The 16593-nt window shown below is 46.4% G+C and overlaps 1 protein-coding gene across 1 annotated transcript in view; it reads left to right on the top strand.

Annotated features, from left to right (window-relative positions):
- The window catches only part of DPP6 (dipeptidyl peptidase like 6), a 772951-nt gene that overhangs the window by 54120 nt on the left and 702238 nt on the right, over nucleotides 1-16593 (top strand). The window lies entirely within an intron of this gene.

The following is a 16593-nucleotide window of genomic DNA, read 5'->3' as shown; positions in this document are numbered from 1 at the left end:
AGATTCTGTGATGCAGCATGACGGGGCCGGCACCACATGTGCCGAGAAGGGACAGAGTCTAAGCTGAACGTAATTCAAGCTTTTAGGTCTCACTTCCAGTTCTTAGGAGATATGGATACAGGGTATCGACACGGACACCAGGAGGAGACAAGCAGAAGAATCCACAGGTAGACAGCTGGCCTGTTCTCTTCCACAGCCCCGTGATGTGCTGGGGGGCTGGGAGCCCCTAGGGCGGGCACATTCTCAATTAGAACACACATAGCCACAAGGGCAACACGTGAGCCTTGGTTAAATCCTTATGCATACACACCAGCTCCACAAAGCCATTCTTGAATAATTAGGGAAGTTCTTGGGTGAGAGTTAGATGACATTCAGAAACTATACTCATTTTTTAGAAGTGTGAAATGTTTTAAATTAGTTATATGGCAAAATATACAGGGCTTAGGGTCTCCATTCTTTTTTTTTTTTTTTTTTTTTTCTTCGCGGTACGCGGGCCTCTCACTGCTGTGGCCTCTCCTGTTGCGGAGCACAGGCTCCGGACGCACAGGCTCAGCAGCCATGGCTCACGGGCCCAGCCGCTCCACGGCACGTGGGATCCTCCCGGACCGGGGCACGAACCCGCGTCCCCTGCATAGGCAGGCGGACTCTCAACCACTGCGCCACCAGGGAAGCCCAGGGTCTCCATTCTTAAGAGTTGCCCCACACGGATTTTTTTAAGATGCGTGCTAAACTGTTCACAGGGAAGATGTCTTAATGTTTTCACTTGAAATAATTTTTTAAAGTGGGTAAAGGGTAATGTGCAAAATGAGGAAGAGTTGTCACAATCTGGATGACGGGAATAGGAAAATTAATTATGCCCGACTCTGCTGTCTACTTTTCTAAATGTTTTTTTAACCAACATAATTTTTTTTTAAGTTGCCTGCAAAGCTTTATTGGTGGTATGCACGTTTTATCTCTGGTAGGAAGTTATTCTTCTTAGAGGGTAAAGATGGTCGGAATTAATTGATTTGATTAACCACCCATTGTTAGCCATCAGGACGCTGGACCGCCGGAGGATTGAGGCCCTGATGGCCATGTTTTGATGGCAGAACAAGGAGAGGGGACCCTTCAGAGCTCAGGATCCTCATGGGGATGGGGGGTGGTCTGCAAGACCAGGAGCCTCAGATACCCGGAGGGTCCACGCCAAGGGAGGGTAAGAGCGTGACCTGAAACTGTGATGGGGAGAAGTGGGCTTCAAAAAAGGTAAAACAGCATTTAATGCTTTGACAAAAATTGACCAGAAGGTTTCACATGGCTCTAAAGAGAAGTGTAGGTGATCAAAGAAGTCAAAGTAGGAGGGATGGAAGCTCTGTTTTGCCGGCTTTCTAAAGCTGTGCGTTTATCAAGTGTGGTTTTCAGGCTCCACGTGGGTGGGGAGGGGGGACCAGATTTGCATCCTGTTGCGCTCCCCTTGAGGTTTCAGATGCAGAAATATTCAATTCACTGAGTTTCTTCAATTCAATCCAACTCAAGCGTCTGTGCTCTTGGGTGCCAACTCAGCTCACCTAGTGCAGCTGCGGGCAGCACGGAGACGAGGTGCCTACCTCGTATTTACCGAGGGGTTGAGTTACCTGAAACAGAAAACTCCACGGGTGAATCTCTCCACCGATTGCGCAGTCAGGAAGGAAGCTCTGCTGTCCCTTGAATCTGGTGTTTGCTACCATGTGGATGTGCAGTAACAGCCAGAGACTGGCAGGTAGACAAGGACAGAAAAGGGGAGAGAAAACCACGATGGGACGTCAGGCCCTTCTCATAAACGTGCACAACCTGAGAGGAGAGAGGGTGCATGTCCATAATACACGGGGTGGGCCAAAGAGTGGTGGGGCTTTGGCGGTGTTGAGCGGGGTTTCCACAGGAATAGCCGGCCTTGACTTCTATGTAAGTGATTCTTGGAAGGTTCCACTGTTAATCTCATCCCCCCCAGGAGGAAAGGGTAGGGAGATCTCCATAGTCTGGAGGTGGTGGAGCAGATAGACATGGCCCCAGGCTCTGGAAATTGCTATTCTATTCAAGGTTAGAAAAGATCAGCTTGGTGCTTTGTGACCGCCTGGAGGGGTGGGATAGGGAGGGTGGGAGGGAGGGAGACGCAAGAGGGAAGAGATATGGGAACATATGTATATGTATAACTGATTCACTTTGCTATAAAGCAGAAACTAACACACCATTGTAAAGCAATTCTACTCCAATAAAGATGTAAAAACAAAACAAAACAAAACCTTTCAGGGTCTGGGGCATCTGAGTCTGGATAGAAGGAGAAGCAACCAGAGAAAGTGGGAGATCACTGTGGGCTGGAGGGCTTGGGGAGAGCAGTTTTAGGATAAAGGAGAGCAAGAGAAGAGTGAGGAGGGGTGGAGGGGGGTGGCCATTTGAGAGAGCTGCTGTTTGGGCCAGGAGATCCATCCCGTTCAGAATGGGGGTTCCAAGTGTGAAAACAGAATTTGGATGGGTCCAGGAGAAAGGGGTTGGACAGTGTATGAGGCTCCGTTGGAGGGGCAGGCACTTGAGTTGGCTGTGATGTGCAGTGATCGTCAGCTCCATCACCGGCGGAGCTGAGCACGTTTTTTGAGCAGGGCTCTCCCATCAGACCTGCAGGGCTCCAGGGAGTGGGGAGCAGGCCAGCGGAATTGAGCTGAATTGGTAGGAGAGCTCATTGGCCCAACTGCTTCCCCCGGCTCTGACTCGGTGCCCTCACCTGTAACGCAGGCTGAGAATTGTGTCTGGCTTGTAACCACTCTGTGAGCCTCAAACAGGAAAACCTCCGCCAGGCTCTTCTAATCGTGCCCGGCACACAATACTCACTCAAGAAACATTAGCCAAGATGATTATTATCACAGGTGTTTATGCTGCTGAGGCATCTGTCAGAGCGAATCATGATTTATGCCAGTGGCTGGTGAAAAGTACTTATTTCAGTTATTTTCTTGTCTGGGTAGTACCAGAGGGGACAGTAAAAATAACAACAAGCAGGTGTGTTTTTTGTTTGTTTGCAAGCACGATTTAGTTGGTGAAATTAGATGTCTCTTCTGATCTGTTTTTCTTTGTCCTCACACTGGACCATAAAATCTCACCTAAATATAACTAAAGAAAACCTCCAAGGAGTGTCAAGATGGGAGCATATGACTAACACCACACGGATACTGTGTTGATGGCAGGCAGGTTGTATAATTAAGGGGAAGTTTCCTACATCATTAAAATATGTTTAGGCATAAGACAGGATCCTTTTCCTTAACAGAAAAATGGGGAAACATATATTTCTAATTTTTTTAAAAAGTTCCGCTGAAATTTCATTGAGACCCAGATAGGCAGGGATTGGGTGAAAGAACCCATGTTTTCCAATTTACCCTCCTCTACTCCGAAAAATTCTCCTTGCGTGTTGGCCATTAATGCATCACAGAGGCTGGGAAGGATGCTCAAAGATGGAGTAATTAGAAATGTCCAACATCCTTGAACTGAAATGCTCCTGGGACGTACACAATGTGGACAGTTATCTCTCAAGTGTCACAATGAAACCGTCGCCAACATTTACATCATAATTCCCATCAGGCACCGGGGAACTTGCTGTCAAAGAGAGACCAACCAGCTGATGAATTTAAATCAAATATGACGTTGTCAACAAAGGAAGAATGAAGAAATCTGTGATGCTTTTTAGCAAGGAATGCATCGTCAATAGATAAAAGGAATCCTTCAGTAAGTGTTGGGGAAAGTTCCTATAAACTTGCTGATCTTCACAAAATACTCTGTGAGAATATTGTGCAAGAGTTGCACTCCTGGAAGAGGCACTCGGATCATTTCTCTCTCTGGCCAGTAACAAGGTGCTCCTGCCGGGGTCTCGTTTAGCATAGCCCTGGACGCACTACCAGGTCTCAACAAATGCCAGACCATTTCCAGATTCACGGCAAACTCTCAGTTATCCGCAGCAGGACCATCCCTTTCAGATGATCCTGACCCTGTTGTGCACCAGCTGAGTTCCCTTGAGCGAGTTACATAAACTTTCTGAATCTCACTTTGGTTATCTGCAAAATGGGATAACAGTGCCTACGCCACAGGGGTATTATAAAGATCAAGTGAGATCGAGAGCTCGACACATAATAATAAAACTTCCGTTCAGTTGTTGAGGTAGAGGAAGGAGGAGACCGTGGAAGACCACAGCACAGAGGTTATTTCCCAGTGAGCTTCAAAAACTCCCCATGGGGCTTCCGTGGTGGCGCAGTGGTCGAGAGTCCGCCTGCCGATGCAGGGGACGCGGGTTCGTGCCCCGGTCCAGGAAGATCCCACATGCCGCGGAGCGGCTGCGCCCGTGAGCCATGGCTGCTGAGCCTGCGCGTCCGGAGCCTGTGCTCCGCAATGGGACAGGCCACAACAGTGAGAGGCCCGCGTACCGCAAAAAAAAAACAACAAAAAAAACTCCCCATGAGTTTTATCTTCTCAGAAGGAGGGCCTTAACTGCATGGTCTCACACCCTCTCCCTGGGCACCCATAGAGCCAAGACACATTAATTTCATTGCCAAACTCCCAACCTCCCTGCCAAAATCCCAGGCGCCCCGCAGCGGAAATAGAGTCGAGTCAGGGACAGTACTTTCAGTATTAATGATACAATTAATCTTGCATCTCAGTGAACCCTCTCCTAGAATTTCAGTTTTCTAGATGTTTCCACCTGTGTCCAGGAGGCGTCCGCAGTCTTTTCTGCTGCCAGAAGGTCTGCCCTGAGGTACATGAACATTCTGTGACACTGGGTGTTTAGGTTTGTGCTGAATGCTAGCCTGAAGCCATGGGTCTGTTTCTGAGACGAGTTTGCCTGGAAATATCAGGGCTGAGGCAGGTGTGCTTGGTGGAGAGGGTAAGAATTATTCCTCAGTCCTGGTCCTGCGCTGCTGGCCGCCTCCACAGGCTCACTGGCGTGCTGGAGTGATGAGGGCTGAGGTGGACACCAGGATTCGGTCCTCCAGGCAAAGGTAACCTTACGTGAGAGTTCACATTCTAAGCAGAAGGAAAGGATCTCGCTCCAGTTACAAACAACTTAGTTATAAAGTCAAATATAAAGCTGAATGTGTGTTTGTGTGGCAAATGGTCAGATTCTTACCTTTTACAAAACATTCCGTGGTCATAATTCCTTCACACGCCCACTCTTATATGGGCATGTGCTGGGTATGCTAGCTAAGACTTACACACTTAAGTTACTCAAATAGATTATAAACTTTTAAAATTGGGGACTGGGGCTTCCTGGGTAGCGCAGTGGTTGAGAATCCACCTGCCAATGCAGGGGACATGGGTTTGAGCCCTGGTCCGGGAAGATCCCACATGCCGCGGAGCAACTAAGCCCGTGCGCCACAACTACTGAGCCTGCACTTTAGAGCCCGCGAGCCACAACTGCTGGAGCCCACGTGCCACAACTACTGAAGCCTGCGCGCCTAGAGCTCGTGCTGCACAATGAAGAGTAGCCCCCGCTTGCCACAACTAGAGAAGGCCTGCGTGCAGCAACGAAGACCCAACACAGCCGAAAATTAGAATGAATGGATGGATGGATAAATAAATAAACGGGACTGTCTTTTGCTTCATTTAAATTTTCTCCTCTAGAAGAGGGAACACTCCTACACTGTTGGTAAAAAATCAACTATAGTTAAATTTTTTAAAAATTCTCATCCAAATAAGAATTTAATAAATAATGGTTGAATAAATAGACGCATGGATGGATAGATGGACAGACGGACGGATGGATGGATGGATGGGTATTTACTCTCTTGAATAAAACCTATATATTCAACTTTGTTTTGCAAAAGAATGCATAAAATACTTGATTCAAACTACTTATTTCTGGCCTTTACAAATCAGGGTCCCTGTTCCCTTGTTGAAGGGACACGAAGCATCCACGTGCTGGCCTCTGCTGCTCCACAGGGGCCTCTCGATAAATTTGACCTGAAGCAATTCATTTATGATTAGATTTGCTAATTCTTCCGAAAGTCAACTGAGAAGCAGCCGGTTCCACTTGTACTTTTCTCAATAAAACAAAACCTGAGGCATTTGTGCTTCAGCAGATGTCTGAGAATTATCTTCTCCGTGTTTGTTTGAGATTCAAACAGTCCTTCATCTCAACCTCTCTTGAACTGTTGGACGAGCCCACCTTTATAAAGCAGTGGTTTCTTCTCGCATCATTTCTGATCCATCTCTCTTGACTTTTTGTTTACTTACTTATTAATCCAGCCAAGCTTTTGTTTATCCAGATATCAAAATTGTTCAAGACCTCTCTCTTTTCTGAGAAGGTGAACTTGGAGAACAATTCTATGAAAATAAGGTAGTAGGAATTGAAAAAAGAAAAAAAATAAGCAAATCCCAAGCTCTGACAGAGCCCAGGGCAAATGAAATCCTTCTTCTTCAGCTCAGTTTAAGTTGGTGAAGTGGCTTCCTCAGAATGAGGACCTCAAGGTTCCCTAAGATCCTGAGACATCAAAAGAACCTCTCTTCACAGGTTTTTGCTTTCTGTGGCAGCAAGGTGAATCCTGGGAATTAATGCGTGCTTAACCTAAAATATACATCACAGGGATTGCTTGCTCAGACTGTCAGAAACTTCATTTATTCCACTCATTTCCCAAGCATTTCATTTACTAGATCTATTAAGACAGTCTGTAATTGCATAAAAGATACATTTATAAAGATTACAGTTTCACATGAGAGTCACCAAGTGGTCACTCAAAATAATTTATTGGCAGGATCTGTGTACAAGACACCCTGCTTTTTGTCTTAGAGGCATATATATTACATTCAAGGAATTATCTTTTTGCCTATCTTTAATCCATCCTTTTTAAGGACTAAGTACTATAGCCCTTGTCTTTTTCTTCTCATATATTTTGTTGACACACTCAGCACATTGGTGTTTTTATCTGTCTTTTAGGGGAAGGGAATCTAGGTTTTGGACTAAAGTAGGACAAAAAACACTCTTACCTCAATTCTAGTTGAGACTCAGATTCCTTTTGTCCTTCCCTTTATCTTCTCTTGCAAACCTTTATTTTCTTCTTTGTTCTGTGTGACTTGGAACCTGCCGGTTCACTACTATGCGACATAATGACTTGCAAAACGAATGTCAAACGCCTTGCGCTTTCGAGGGATTCATACTAGAGACTGCTGTTTAATGAGCTTAAATTAACTGAGCATATGCTAAATCTGATCTGCCCAGTGGGGCGGATGGGAGAAGACTGGATAGGATGTAGAAGGTACAGGTGAGCAGACAAGTAGCAGAGCCCTGTACAGCGTTTCTGAGTGAGGAATATGGCATGGCCCCGTAGCTCCCCTGATAGACGTGTTTTTCCATCCTGATAGAGCCCAGTGCCGAGTTCTGGGACTGAGACACGGAGGTGACATCCATATCTCTGCCAGTCTGCTTTAGGGGCTAAGCCTGCTGGGATCGTGCATACGGAGAAAAATAGTCATCTCGATGAGACTGAGCTTGGCACAGATAATGGGACCAAAGAGGAGATGCTTGTGTCTAAATGTCAAGAATGTCATATGGAAGCTGAGAGGCAGGAAGAAAAACACAAAACCTGGGAGTGATTATAAGGCGAGTGTGTCTAGTGTCACCTGTGTTACTGACATACAGCTCTTCTTAGAGATTTGGCAGTTCAGGATAAGCAACAAGGAAATACAAGTAGTTTATCAGGCAGCTATAAATCTCTTCCTTCTTCACATCTGAAATGGCATCTCCATGGAATGTCTTCAGCTCTACATCTGAGACAGCAGGAAGATGACAATGCATTGATTTTTGGCCGAGGATGGAAAGTCTCCAGAGATGCTGTGAAATCTGGGTGTCTTGTTTCCAGAGGATCACTGGTATTTTTATAATACGTGAATACTTTCCTGAAGGTTAGTGGTCCACAGGTAATGGGGAGGGGCAATAGGCCTGTGGAGGTCATGAACCTTTTGTGGAGGGCGTCGGGTGACTTTTGACAATTTAATAGACACGTGGACACGTACTGTTGTATACAGTGGGAACACCGTGAATGCCTGCCCTGAGTGAAGGGAGAGACCTATGCCAGTGGTCATCAGGATGAGTAGTGGCCAGCCAGCCAAGACCTGGTCCCCTCCAGTGATATTCATGCAAACCAAACGTGTGGGTCAATGATGGGAGTTTGGGGAAGCAGGGTAGAAGGGGCTTTCGTCAGCTAGCAAAGAAGGCAGAACTCTTCCAAGGTTTGTTCAATGCATGTTTCCCAGACAAATCCCACATCAGGCAGGAAAGCCTTCGTGGTGCCCTCAAAGTGGAGTTGGATCTGCTCCAGTTCCTTATCTGACCTTATAACACATCCATCAACATATACACACACAGGTTCTGATTTAGCGCCTCTAAAATAAAAACCAACTGTGAACACTTACAGTTTTATATTATCTCATGTGACACAGCAAAGCTGTGAGATAGATAATATCATTCGTAGCCTTTTAACAGGTGAGGAGATGGAAATGCAGAAATATTAAGTAATTTACCTGTGATGGGTTGTCGTAGCATCAACCTGTGATGTTGGGAATTTCCCAGATCTTCCTCCGTGTGTATGTGGTTCTGAGTTAGAGTTGGCCAAAAGTGAAGTTGTGAGAGATTTGGGAGGTAAAGCGAAGTAGCCGTTAGAGATGATGAGACGCAGACGTGGAGCTACGAGAAGGCTCCAGTTGGTCTGCCCTTCGCTGCCCAACATCCAGCTCTCTTTCCCAACTGCCAGACCCCAGGGTCCCCACCAGATGCTTTCAAGCTCCCTTCTACAGGCCTTTACTTCCCCGTCTGCCCCCACAAATGTGGAAGTCCTAATTCCTATAATAGATATTACTCTATAATACTCAGAGTTTCACTCCCAAACTTGAACTCTGACTCATACAACTTTTGATTTGTTCCATTCTCTCACTGCATCCTACCGTGTTAAGATGTCTCCTTTCTTCAGCCTCCTTTCTACATTGTACATGTTCATTTTTAAAGAGATTTTCCTAAAACTTAGCGCCTTGAACTAAAAAGTGAAGAGTTGGTTGTAATGCTGGAAATTCGTCATCTATAGAAATCCCTGTGCTTTATAAGAATTACAGAAGTGTATCCTTATCAAATAAGTTTCTAAAAGACTAATATATGGTTGATTAGAATCAGTAGGCATAAGAAACATTAGCTTGATGGGAAGTTGTAGGAAGTCATCCTGGAATTAAAATTCATAATGGTCAGTCTAGCTAAAGGTTTATCAACTTCATTCGTTTTCAAAGAATCCACTCTTGACTTCGTTAATTTAATATTTTCCTATTCTCTATTTTATTTATTTTGCTCTGTTCTTCTTTCCTTCCTTCTGCTTGCTTTGGGTTATTTTGCTCTTTTTTTCACGAGCTTCTTAAGGTGGAATATTAGGTTACTGATTGAGATGTTTTTTCTTAATATAGTTCACAGCTATGATTTTCCCTCTAAGCACTGCTTTCACTGCATCCCGTAAGTTTTGGTATGTTGTGTTTTCATTTTCACTCAGCTCAAAGTATTTTTAATTTCCCTTGTGGTTTCTTCTTTTAATCTACTGGTTGTTTATGTGTGTGCTGTTTAATTTCCACATATTTGTGTGGGTTTCATGACTTTCCATCTGTTATTGATTTCTGGATTCACTCCATTGTGATCAGGAAAGATACTTTGTTTGCTTCCAATCTTTTAAAATGTATTTTAAGACTTGTTTTGTGGCCTAACATCTGGTCTGTCCTGGATAATGTTCCATGTGTGCTTGAGGGGAATGTGTATTCTGCTGCTGTTGGGTGGAGAGCTCTGTAGAAATTTTGTAATAATTCATAACAGACCACAGTTTCTAACATAGGCCAGAATATGCCAAGTGCTGTGTCAGCTCAACATAACACACACACAAAATTCAATTCTTCTTTTTCTATTTGTAAAGCCATGTAGATGCCAAATTCAAATATAAACATACATTATTTTGGCTGTCCGCTATTTAAAGTGACCTATCAACCCAGAGACCATTCAACTGACTGTATTTCTCACAATTCTAGTAATTACTGAAAACAACCACATGTGACTATTCTGTTCAACTGAAATATCATTTTTGTCTTATTTTCCATTTAATACAATTAAGAAATTTGCACATAAAGCTAAGGAAGAACACAGCTGCAGGAGACACTGGACTTCTCTCAGGGTGTCTGTGTAGGTTGGCTCAAAGGTAATTACCTTCTGGGAGCCCAAAGTAAAACATGATGATTAGAAATGATTATTCCCATCACTGACCCTTTACCACACCATCCCTGAGTTGCAGAGAGCAGCTCACACTTGTGTGTTTGTTTACTGACCACAGGTTGTAGGGCGTGGAGGATGAGACCGTGACCTGGAAACATAAAGCGTTCGATGAACTTAAGATCTAGAACCTGTTAAAGTGTAAACTGCAACGGAAACCGTGTAAAACCAAGGAAAATAAATCAAGAGATGGCAACACACATAAGATGTGATCTTGAAATAACATCTTTTAACATATATGCCTCCCTGTGTATTATATAAAATAAATACAGGTTATTGGAAAGAGATGTGGGGTTAAATTGTCTATCGCTTTCTAGCTCAGTGACGTTGGCCATGCCTCTTAGACTCTGCGAGCTTTCATGCCTTCACGTGTGCATTGGCAGTGATAATGACACCTGCTTCGGCGATTAGCTGTAATCATTAGCAACAATATCTTAAAGTACCGTTCTAGTGTCTGGTATATAATGTACCTTTAGCACGTTTAGAGTTGTATTTTTACCACCGTTAAAAGCTATTCTTTTAGGTTGTGAGTCTTGCTTATGAACTTTGGGCCCTGACCATCAGGCCGCCCCCCCCCCGACCATCAGGGCCTCCCCCGTGATCATCAGACCCTCCCCACTTTGACCATCATACCCTCCCCCCTCTGACCATCATACCCTCCCCCCTCTGACCATCAGGCCCTCCCCACTCTGACCATCAGGTCCTCCCCCCTCTGACCATCATACCCTCCCCCCTCTGACCATCAGGCCCTCCTTGCTTTCTCCCCCTCCACTGCTCCCCCCGCCCCCAGCAGCCATCGAGTGGGTCTGAAGCAAGCAGCCGGCCGCACTCAGGGACAGACCCGTGGGCTGTTTTTCCAAACAATCAGCACCACGTCCAGGTGCCAGGAGCTGAGCTGACAGACACGCTGGGGTTGTTTACAACAAGGAGAAGGAGTCTCAGGGGGAAACCAGTTGTTAACAAAGAACATGAACTCGAACAGACTGAACTGCTGTCTGCCCTCCCCTAACAAAGCCTTCTGTGTCTGACCCACGTCAAGCAGTTACGTCAGCGAATATCTATCTGCTCCTGGAGCTTCTGCCCCGCCCCACCCCAAGCCCCTCCCAGCCAGAGCGGCTTCTTCCTTCAGAGTGAACTCCGGGGCTTTGTTTGAGGCAGTCCTGTGAATTTGCCTGATTTAGCCTAAATTCAATTGAAGCTCAGTCTTAAAACTCTTCCTTACACATTTGATCAACATTTACACAGAGGCATTTGCTCTTAGGAGTGTTAGGGGTGCAGCTCATTTTTTCCCAGCGAGAATAACTGACATTTTACAAAAGCAGGCTGCGTGATCGATTTCTTTCTTCCTTTCTCAGAGCTGCCTTGTCCCAGACCCAAGGCTCTTCTTTCCTTATGGCCCGCAGACAGGGCAGTGCGCGACGCATCACGGTTAAACTGAAGAATGGCCCATGACCAAGTGTGCCTTCCCCCAGCAGACGTTGCTGGGTGCCGTCTGTGTGCTGGTCACCAAGCTTGGCGCCAGGGACTCAGGGGCGCACCCTCTCACTCATTTGCTTGTTTGCTTGTTATTTACTTGTCTCTCCCACTGTCTTCAGTGTTTTATATCATTAGGAGGAGATATAGTTGTGGAGCGATGAGCTGGGAGAAATGCTCTTTCATGGGGTCAGTGGGGAGCAGCCCTCTTAGGATGATGCTTCTGCTGAGGTTTAAGGGGTGAGAAGGCACTGCTGACCCTGTGAAGAGCTGGGGACCAGAGGCAGGAGAAGACAGAGATGGGAGGGAGGCTGCGTCGTCAAGAGAGAGTCATCTCCAAGGAGCCTGAGATGGGCAGGTGCAAGGCTGGTTATGGGACATGTGAGAAGGCCAGCGTGGCCGCGGCAGGAGGATTGACAGGGGACAGCGACGCACCAGCGTTGAAAGGGGCAACCAGATCCAGGCCCGGGCGAGGAGTTAGCATTTTATTCTGAATGCCAAGGGTGCTGGCGGGTCAGGTAGGAAGGAGTAGATGTTTCCAAAACATACTCAAAGCAAAGCAAAAGTAAATACAGAATTTGCTGGTGGATTTGGTTTGCAGGCAGGGTGGTGGGGAAAAAATTACGATGGTGTCTGTGTTGTTTGCTCTTGGAGCGATCAGTTGAATACTGACACCGTTTTCTCTAACTGGGAAGAGTAAGCCAAGGGCAGGCTCCTCGGGGTGAGGGCTCAGTGCCTGCGGAGCTGGGGCGCCCGTGAGATGTCCAGGCGGCAACGTCAGCTCTCTGGCTGGGGCACTGGTGGGGGGGGAAGATCAGGCAGGAAGAAAATGTGGGAGTACTTAGCCATAGATAATGTGCAGAGGTGACAGCTCACAGCTAGGAAGGAAAGGCAGATAAAAAGAGGATCCTTAAGAATTCCAGGGCTTCCCTGGTGGCGCAGTGGTGGAGAGTCCGCCTGCCGATGCAGGGGACGCGGGTTCGTGCCCCGGTCCGGGAGGATCCCACATGCCGCGGAGCGGCTGGGCCCGTGAGCCATGGCCGCTGAGCCTGCGCGTCCAGAGCCTGTGCTCCGCAACGGGACAGGCCACAACAGTGAGAGGTCCGCGTACCGCAAAAAAAAAAAAAAAAAAAAACATTCCAATGGAGGAGACCGAGGGGGTATGTCAGGTGAGGTTGGAGGTCCACTGGTTACGCAGCACGGAGGTCTTTGGAGACCCTGAGAGGAAAAACTTACGGACACTTCACCAGGAAGAGTCGACGTCAGAGCCAGATTAGAGTTCGCTAAAGGGTGACGGGACGTAAGGAGGAGAAACACTAATGCAGAGGTGACTCTGAGCCAGGAATGAGGCAGAGGCTTTACCAGGGCCCAGTGAGCACATGAACTCGAATTCCCAGAAGGCCTTTCCGAGTTTGACTTGCCTCTCTTTATATACTGCCTGGATTTCTGAAAATTCTACTGCAAAGCCACAGTGTACGTGTGGAATTATAACTTGGCTTTACTTCTATTAAATAAGCTATAGTCACGTTACAGAGAAGCATGACTGTAAAACATAATGAAAATGATGTGCAGGAATCCTAGGGTGACCGTGAAAGGGCCACGCACGTTGGAGGGAAGGCACAAAACACACTGGCAGGTCTAGAGGAAACGATAAACGTGAAATGGCCAATCTACCCATGTAGCATGCATGGCCTTTACAGCCAAGTGCTAATTCTGACCCACCGTCAGTAGGGCACGTGCTTTGGTTGTCTTACCAGTGGACACAAATGGGTCTGCAGTGTTACTTTGTTTTGCTCGTCAGCATCAGGTGTGGCTGCTTCCTGGGTTCAGGAGTGATGCCTGGGGCTAGAGACCATAATGAGCTCACAGTACAGAGATTCAAACAGAGATGATCTTTGTTCTGTTGGAAAAAGCCTAGAATGAACAGGCCACCAAAAAGTCATCCTCTAGACTCCTGAGCAGAATCATAAATTGGCTTCCTGCGTATTTCGTTTCCACTTAGATGTAAATGTGCACTGGTTTGCGGGACTTGATTGCTAGGGTCCTATCAGTTACGCCGTTGCTGCAGGAATTCAGGCACACTTTCTGTCTGGGGTCATTGAACTTGAAGGAGAGGCATTAAGTGTGTCACCTAGAAATCTGCAACTTCTTTGAAATTCTTTTGGCTTCAGGAGAGGTAACAAATCTAGAAACTGTCAGTTTACAAAAAAAGATGTAAAACAGAATTTACATTTTGACTGACTAAATATCCAACAGTGAAATCAGGTTAAGCTGAATTGATATGAGGGGAAATTGACCTATAACTAAGGTGACCGTATCATTTATCATCCAAATGGGGAACCGCAGGAAGGGGAAAGGGGAGTTCTTAGCATTCGTGTCAAGACAACAGACATCACCTCGGTCGGCCTTGGGGGAAGCCAGGATAAATTGTCACCTTATAGAGGGTTCTCATTGGCTAGGAACATTTTGGGTATACCCTTCCCTGACAGGAGAGAGAAGAGACCAGGAGATCTCCTCTTGGTAGATCTGCTAAACATGTTCTCTGGATTTGGTTCCCAAGATTATCACAAGTGTAGTTTTTAGGAACTTGCATTGCAATTTTATGCACAAACTTTAAAAGGTTTTGCTGGTTTTTCCCTCTTGTTGCTACACACTCCAGTCTCTGTGTGAATTTATGCCTGGAAATGTGGTTACCATGTATTCGGTGCAGAACTAGGATATTTCAAAGCTGGCTGAAAAATTGAGGATATATAGAAAAGAGAATTTGTATGCCCTAGTTTGAGGCCAACTCCACTTTGTCTTCTGAACACACTAATTTTGCTATCCTTGAAGACTTTATCATTTGAATTTAAAAAACCCCCATTTTTCCTCTCTAGTCATACTGATTTTCTTTATGTCTAAGCCCCAAGCTGCCTTAAGTGATATTTCCCAAAGTCTTCTACTCTCTCTACCCTTCCTGTAGCTCCTTGCGGGATTCTGAGACTGGGATCCTGGGGTTAGATTTAAACTAATTAACTTTAGTCAGTTGTGTCCCCTCTTCTTATTTTCCTTCGGAATTTCACTCCTTTTTTTTTTTTTTTAATGCTTTCTGTATTGCTGAAAAGTTAAACATAATGTTAATTTTTACCATCAGGTCAACGATAACTGATACGGTTTGGGCATTTGGTAGGCACTGAGTTATGTTGTTTTAAAGCAATTAAATTAATATCTCAAAGCCAAAACCAAAAACAGAAGCTAATTCCAATGATCGCTGTGGACATTTTAAGAAAACAGTGATTGCTGTGGACGTTTTAGGAAAGCACTTGCCAAGAGAAAGGGGACATCGAGGGCTTCCCTGGTGGCGCAGTGGTGGAGAGTCCGCCTGCCGATGCAGGGGACGCGGGTTCGTGCCCCGGTCCGGGAGGATCCCACATGCCATGGAGCGGCTGGGCCCGTGAGCCATGGCCGCTGAGCCTGCGTGTCCGGAGCCCGTGCTCTGCAATGGGAGGGGCCCCAACAGTGAGAGGCCCAAGTACTGCAAAAAAAAAAAAAAAGAAAGGGGACATCGAATATAACAATTTTTTTCTTATGCCAGAAATACATTATGTTTATTTCAGGTACAGATAAGAAAAAGAACTACCATCTTTGATGAGGAAGTGGAATCATAAAAAAGGGCTTGACTCCCGTTGGAGGAGGTCCCCAGCACATCACTCGCTGAGCTGCCCGCTGTGTGTGGGGAGGGGACGCAGGTGACCCCATGCAGCCAAGCTCTGTTTCCAGGGCCTGCGGTTTGCTGCCTCCTTCTGTCCCCTGTTGTGCTGGGGGCAGAGGGGTGGTAGACAAAAGTGAGGATGCTGCAACATCACAAGAAACAGCTGTTTCTGAGGGTGGGAAGATGTTGTTCCTTCCCTTGGCGTGGTCGTCTGCCATGGGCCAGATCGGGATCTCCATTTGTCCAAGAACATAGATAGGTATTCCCTTTCTGAGGCTGTTCTTGGTTGGACCCTGACCCTACAAGGGGCTCCAGCTCTGACCTCTGTGCTTTCCAAGAAGCGGACTGAGCTACACCTGTCCTTCGGAAGCATTCCAGTTCAGTTCTACTTCGTAGGAAGAAGCTCAAGTCTTTGTTCCTATGAACACAAAGATAAGGGCTCAAAAGTGTGCATGAAGGCATGAGAGAGGGGAGAGGAGGCGGGGGGCGGGGGTCGAGATGGTAGATCAGGAGCCAGAGAACTGATCCAGAGAGGGGCCCCCGCAGTGTGAAAACAGGGCCATTGGGCCACCTTCCCAGTGTGATTGGCCTTCACCACCCCTGGCCAGCTGACCTTGATACTCCATGCATGACTGCACGCATCCCTGACATTTATTTACGTGCATGAGCTTTTCCTCCTGGAAGAGGCTCTGGAGCTGTGTTCTCAGTGATCTGTCCTGTAGACATGGCTGTTGGACTTTTACAATTAGAAGTGAGCTGGTGAGCCTGATAGCAGCCATGCTTCCAGGCGTTTTGCCAAAGGCAACCTTAGCAGGGACCTAAGTCAGATTTTTACTGCTTGGTCTTGTCAAGCCTGGGAAGTGTAGCCGCAGAGTCGTTCATGCACTGTTCAGTGATTGGGCAGATGATCACCTTCCAGGGTATCTGGCTTTAGCTAAGAAACCCAACATGCAGCATATTCCTCTCTGGGCCAGAAAGAGAGCAGTGGCAGTTGAGTTCTGCTTCTTCTCTACCTTGTTGAGGACATCTTATCTTCCTCATGGATCTTTAAAAATTCATCCCGTCACCCCTATGCCCCCCAAACTTGGAGATTTCTTTCTCCCAACTTGCTCTCTTTAGATGCTCAAGCTTAGAGAGTGCTGGTCATCTAAACCTG

The sequence above is a fragment of the Lagenorhynchus albirostris genome, chromosome 8 (genome assembly GCF_949774975.1).
Source record: "Lagenorhynchus albirostris chromosome 8, mLagAlb1.1, whole genome shotgun sequence".
NCBI classification, from domain to species: domain Eukaryota; kingdom Metazoa; phylum Chordata; class Mammalia; order Artiodactyla; family Delphinidae; genus Lagenorhynchus; species Lagenorhynchus albirostris.
Note: the sequence above shows the minus strand (reverse complement) of the source record. Positions and strands in the feature narration are given on the sequence as shown.